Source organism: Lipotes vexillifer, unplaced genomic scaffold (assembly GCF_000442215.2).
Source record: "Lipotes vexillifer unplaced genomic scaffold, Lipotes_vexillifer_v1.1 scaffold382, whole genome shotgun sequence".
Classification (NCBI taxonomy): domain Eukaryota; kingdom Metazoa; phylum Chordata; class Mammalia; order Artiodactyla; family Lipotidae; genus Lipotes; species Lipotes vexillifer.
The window spans coordinates 288,568-294,861 of NW_006780611.1; positions in this window are offsets into that span (position 1 = coordinate 288,568).

A 6,294-nucleotide genomic window follows, 5' to 3' on the forward strand; every position below is an offset into this window, starting at 1 on the left:
CAGAACTGAAGGGTCAGCACACTGGCCCTTGCCTAGGCACGGGTGGAGGAGAGATGGGCGAGGGAACTCGTCAGGCCTGTGACAGAGGAATGGGGCGTGGCTTGGGAGAGCAAGGAGGAACAGAGGCCCTGGACCGGGGGCGGAAGAGGGAGGATGCGTATGACCACCTGTGTTCTGACCACTTCCTGGGAGCAGCAGTTGAAGGCACCGTCCAGGTTTCGGTTTGGAGATCGGTTGTCAATCAGGAAGGCACTGCCTCCCCTGTGTCTGGCTCTGCCCTCAGCCCCTACCCCTCATGCTCTCACCTCACAGACCCCTGGAGAGCCCCCCAGTGTGCCCAACCCCTCCCCCCAAGTCACTGAGCCCCCCCGACTGACCCAGGTAGACAGTGCTCCACGCTCAGCCCGTGCCCACTGTCACACGTGGCTCAAGGGGACCTGTGACCTGAGCCTTCGGATGCTCTTAGACACAATTAAAGGATCTGTAAGTTGACCTTTGGCTTAAGACAGTACATAACAGCCCGCAGACTTCCCTGGTGGTCAGATAGTTGAGAATCCGCCTTCCAACGCAGGGGATTTGGGTTCAACCCCTGGTCCGACACTAAGATCCCACATGCCACGGGGCAACTAAGCCTGCGCACCGCAGCTAGAGAGCCTGCAGACCACAACAAAAGATCCCGCATGCCTCAACTAAGACACAGCCATAAATGAAGATTTTTTAAAACGAGCAAATATCAACAGAATAGAAAGCAATAAACAAAACAAAACAAAACAAAGACAGTACAGTTGGCCCTCTGTATCCTCAGCTTCCGCATCCACGGACTTAGCCACCCGCGGGTTGAAAATAATCGAAAAAAATTCCAGAAAGTTCCAAAACGCAAAACTTGAATTGGCTGCACAATCAACAACTATTTACATAGCATTTCCCTTGTATTAGGTATTATAAGTAATATAGAGACTGTTTAGAGTGTATGGAGAATGTGTGTAGGTTTACGCAAACACTACACTGTTTTATGTAAGGGAACTTGAGCATCCATGGATTTTGGTATCTGGGGGGATTCCTGGAACCAATCCCCCTTGGATACAGAGGGACAACTGTAATATAACAGTTTAAACTATATATATTTAAACTGTAATATATTTAAAATTTAAAAATCTGTTCTTTAGGCTTTTAAGCTCAGTGTATGAATCTCTTTTGGAGTGGGGTGGGGGAGGTGTTTTGTTTTCCATAACAGCTTTGAGATGTAATTCACGTGCCATACAACTCACCCACTTAAAGGACACAGTTCAGTGGCTTTCAGTAGATTCACAGAGTTGTGCATCAATCACCATAGTCAATTTTAAAACCTTTTTATCATCTCAAGAAGAAACCCTGTTCTGCCTAGCTGGCGTATTCCAACCCCTCCTTCCCATGACCTCAGCAACCACTAATCTACTTTTTGTCTTCATGGAGTTAGCTATTCTGGACACTTCATGTAAATAGAATCATACATTTGTGCCCTTATATGTCTGGCTTCTTTCACTGAGCATAATATTTTCAAGGTATATCTGTGCAGTAGCCTGTGTCAGAACTTCATTCCTTTTTATGGCTGAATAATATTCCATTGTATGTTTATGCCACATTTTGTCGAATTGATCCATCACTAGACATTTGGGTTATTCTCACATTTTGGCTGTTGTGAATAATGTTGCTGTGAACGTGGGTGCACAAGTATCTGTTTGAGCCCCTGCTTTCAGTTCTTTTGGGTGTATACCTAGAAGTAGAATTGCAGGATCATATGGCAATTTTATGGTTAACTTTTTGAGGAGCCACCAAACTTTATCACAGCAGCTGCATCTTTTAATTTTACATTCCCTCCAGCGGTGTACCAAGGTTCCCGTTTCTTCACATCCTCACTAACACTTGTTATTTTCTCGTTTTTGATAAAAGCCATCCTCATGGGTAAGAAATAGTATCTCAAAGTGGTTTGTTTTTGTTTTGTTTTGTTTTTATTTATTTATTTTTGGCTGCGTTGGGTCTTCGTTGCTGCGTGCGGGCTTTATCTAGTTGCGGTGAGCGGGGGCTACTCTTCGTTGTGGTGCGCGGGCTTCTCATTGCGGTGGCCTCTCTTGTTGCCGAGTGTGGGCTCTAGGCGCGCGGGCTTCAGTAGTTGTGGCATATGGGCTCAGTAGTTGTAGCTCACGGGCTCTAGAGCGCAGACTCAGCAGTTGTGGCGCACGGGCTTTGTTGCTCTGCGGCTGTGGGATCTTCCTGGACCAGGGCTCGAACCCATGTCCCCTGCGTTGGCAGGTGGATTCTTAACCACTGCACCACCAGGGAAGCCCTCAAAGTGGTTTTGATTTGCGTTTACCCAATGGCTAATGATGTTGAGCATATTTTCATGTGCTTATTGGCCATTTGTATATCTCCTTTGGAGAACTGTCTATCCAAGTCCTTTGCCCACCCCCCTTTTCTTTTTTGGCCTCGCCACGTGGTGCGCTGGATCATTATTCCCAGATCAGGGATCAAACCCACTCCCCCTGCAGTGGAAGTGTGGAGTTTTAACCACTGGATTGCCAGGGAAGTCCCTCACACTGTTTTGATGACTGCAGGTTTATAGTGAGTTTTGAAATTGGGAAGTGTGAGTCCTTCAGCTTTATTGTTTTTCAAGATTTTTTGGCTATTTGGGATCCCTTGAAATTTTAGAACGGATGTTTTTATTTCTTCAAAAAAAAGTGCCATTGGAATTTCGATAGAGATTGCATGCAATCTGTAGATCACTGATAGTACAGTTTGACCCTTAAACAGCGCTGAGGTTAGGAACGCCGACGCTAACCAGTCGAAAATCCGAGGATAACCTTACAGTTTGCCATCCATATCCGAGGTTCCAAATCCAGAGGTTCAACCTACCGAGGGTCATGTGGTGCTGTAAGATGTATTTAGTGAAAAAAATCCACATACAAGTGGACCGTGCAGTTCAAACCAGAGTTGTTCAAGGGGTAACTGTATTGTCTTCTTAACAATAGTGAGTCTCCCAATCCATGTACTTTCATTTTCTCTCTTCTATTTAACTCTAGCAGGTTTTAGCAATAACTCTGAAGGGTTCCATTTATAAATTTTAAATGCCTAAAATATTCTAAGTGCTTTATAAATTTATTTTTTAACCGTTCAGTCATCTGACGCAACACAATCTTCCCAAGCTTCAAAAAAAAAAAAAAAACCATAAATGAATAAACATACAAATGCAATGAGCCAGTAATTCACTTGAACGTCCCTTTACCAAGAATAAACTTACTAAGATTGACCAGAGGCAAAACCTTACCATATCCTGGCCTGGTGAGGACACACAGTGCCGGGACCCAGGGCTGACTCCGGAGTCCAGTGGGACTGGGATGTGGGCCCTGTGGCTCCTGGGCAAGCACCAAGTTTCTCCCCTTCTTGGCTTCCAAAAGGAAAGGTGGGAGAGGAAGTGCAGCCCAGCCTCCCACCCAGACTCGGGGAAAGGCAGAGCCTCCATCCACAGGAAGAGTTCCGACACCCACCCCCTTGGGTGCCTAGGCCCCTGACGAGTCCATCTTTCTGATTCACACTCCCTCCCTACACCCACACAACGTTCCGCTAACACAAGGCAGCCACTCTACATCTCACTCGAAACCCCTCGCTCATGCCAGGTGGGGAGGCACCCACATCACTTCCAGGCTCCAGCTGGACACCCGTCCCTGAGCTCAGTACAGTCACATCTCGAAATTCTACATCTCACATCTCGTAGAACGGTGAAGTTAGCCACCAGAAGATGTTTGAAGGACAGCAAGGAAAAAATACAGCTTGTGCTTGGTCCTGCAACAATCACGAGGTAGGGCTGGTCGGGCCTCCACTCCCACCATCTTGAGGCATCTGAGCCCTCGGGCCCGTCTGCAGAGGGCGCTGCTGTCTTCCACTAAGCTGGCTGCTGGACTCAGCACTGCACGTCTATGGGTCTCCAGGAGCTTGCTCCCAGTCCTCCTGGCCTCTCAGTCCTGCACCAGCAGCCCTTTCCCAGTGGAGGTCAGCCCTGGTCACGCCCCTCAGCTGCCTGCTCATTCAGCGGCTGAGGTGCTCAGAAGGGCCACGTGGTTGGCCTTGCCCAGCTCACAGGGCTGTCTGTGGGAGGAAGCCCTGCTTCCTTGAGAAGTGCATTCCACAGGCAGCATCGCCCGGTCACTGGGGCAGGCAGCAACAGCTTCTCCAGGGGTGGCGGGTGCAGGGGTGAGAGCCACGTGCACCAGATGGCTCCCAGACACAGGGCATTTTCCACAGCCCGACTCCCAGAGGCACTGTCTCCAAGCTGGCACCACAGCTAGGGCTTCGACTGGTGGCTGCACCATCCCATCAGATCACTGACTTGGGGTTGTGTGGTGTGGGTGGTAGTTTCTTGGGGGGTTACTGCAATCTGGAATCTGAAACCTTACCAGTGAGCTTTCTGTCCTCTAGCACGTGAAAATCCATGTGTGCATCTGGCACTCTGGATATTTTTACTCAGGCGTGATTTTGGTGGGTCACATATTGGTCATTTGGAAAATCTTGGCTCAGTGAGTTATGCAAATCTTCCAGATGTTGACACATTCCATCGTACAGTCTAAAAAAATCACACTCATTAATTTCACCATCCACCTTATCAGACAAATCTTTTAAGTATGAGGAAGCTGTCAAGTTCACGGTGGTGGACACAAGTTTTCCCAAACCCCAATTTTTTCTTGAAAGCTAAATGCTATCATTGGCAATAAATGCTGTCATCGTTTTCCTTTGTCCATTTTTTTAACAATAAATTTATTTATTTATATATTTATTTATTTATTTTTGGCTGTGTTGGGTCTTCATTGCTGCGCGGGGGCTTTCTCTAGTTGCGGCAAGCGGGGGCTACTCTTCAGTGCGGCACACAGGCTTCAGTAGTTATGGCTCACGGGCTTAGTTGCTCCGCAGCATGTGGGATCTTCCCGGACCAGGGCTCGAACCCATGTCCCCTGCATTGGCAGGTGGATTCTTAACCACTGCACCACCAGGGAAGCCCTCAGTTTGTCAATTTTTGAGGAAATGATCACCAAATCCCCAAGGCTGAGTGACTCGGGTGTGTTTGTCAGTTGTTCTCCCGAGTGACCCGCTGAGCTGGCAGCTGGGGCCACACCCGGTCTCCCTAGGCAGCCGTCCTGCTGTTGCCCGCGTAGAACATCCTGTCCCCCCAGCTTAAAAAAGAGCTGCACTCAAGGAGGAGACTTAACAGTGTTAATACCTTTCACTACCTCCTCCAAGACATTCTTGGGAATTCCCTGGCCGCCCAGTCGTTAGGACTCAGCATTTTCACTGCCGAGGGCCTGGGTTCAATACCTGGTTGGGGAACTAAGGTCCCGCAAGCCACATGGCGCCGCCCGAAAGATAAAAAAAGACATTCTTAAGTAAAACTTACCTTTTTCTAAACTGCAAGAGTGAGGACCAGAGGGACACGGCCATGACCGTTGCCCCCATTGTGACCTTCTGTCACCATGGGAATGTGGGCTCAGTGAAAAGGCAATGACGTCTCTGGGTGAAAATAGCAGTGACCTCACAGGCCCCTGACAGCCTAGAGTTTCGGGGGCAGCCAGGCAGCTGCCAACCAAGCCCTAAGGGCTGCAGTCTGGGTACTGTCACAGACTGTTTCTCTTTCAGTGCAGGCTTGAGCCTGAAATTTAGGGGTTTGAACTTATTGTTGTATTTTCTTAGGCCATCAGAGCCCTTGGAAGCAGCCACCTTCCTCTAGTGCCTGGTCACAGTCCCTTCGGCCTGGCCAGAGTAACAAGGCCATAATCAGCCGCTACGCTCCTGCAGGCCACAAGCCCGCCAGATTTTCATTACCGGCAGAGGCGTTGCCAACTTTCAGCCCCAAACAAGCCTGATCACAAATTCTACATTCCTCTGAGACTCTGTGGCTTGCTACCACTCTCTTAGAAGAAACTGGCTCCTTGACAGAGAAACGTGGCTAGTTAGAAGGGTGCTGGAAGGCCTGACCCAGGCCGTGGGAGTCGGCGGGCTGCAGGAGGGGCGGGTGCAGGGAGGCAGCGGTCCGGTGGCGGAAAGCAGAGCAGGCTGGAGGGAGGGCCAAGCCCCTCCTCCTCTCTGCGGGCTCCTCAGCTGCCCCAGTGCCCTGAGGCTCCCAGCGGGGCCCTGGTAGACAGAAATACGGGAGCCCTGGCCCCTGCTGCCCTTCCCCCACGTGGGAGCCTTTTTGGAGATGGCCAGGTTAGGGTCTGCAGGGCCACAGAGAGGCCCGGGGACCCAGGAGCAGGGGCAAAGGTGGCCATTCCT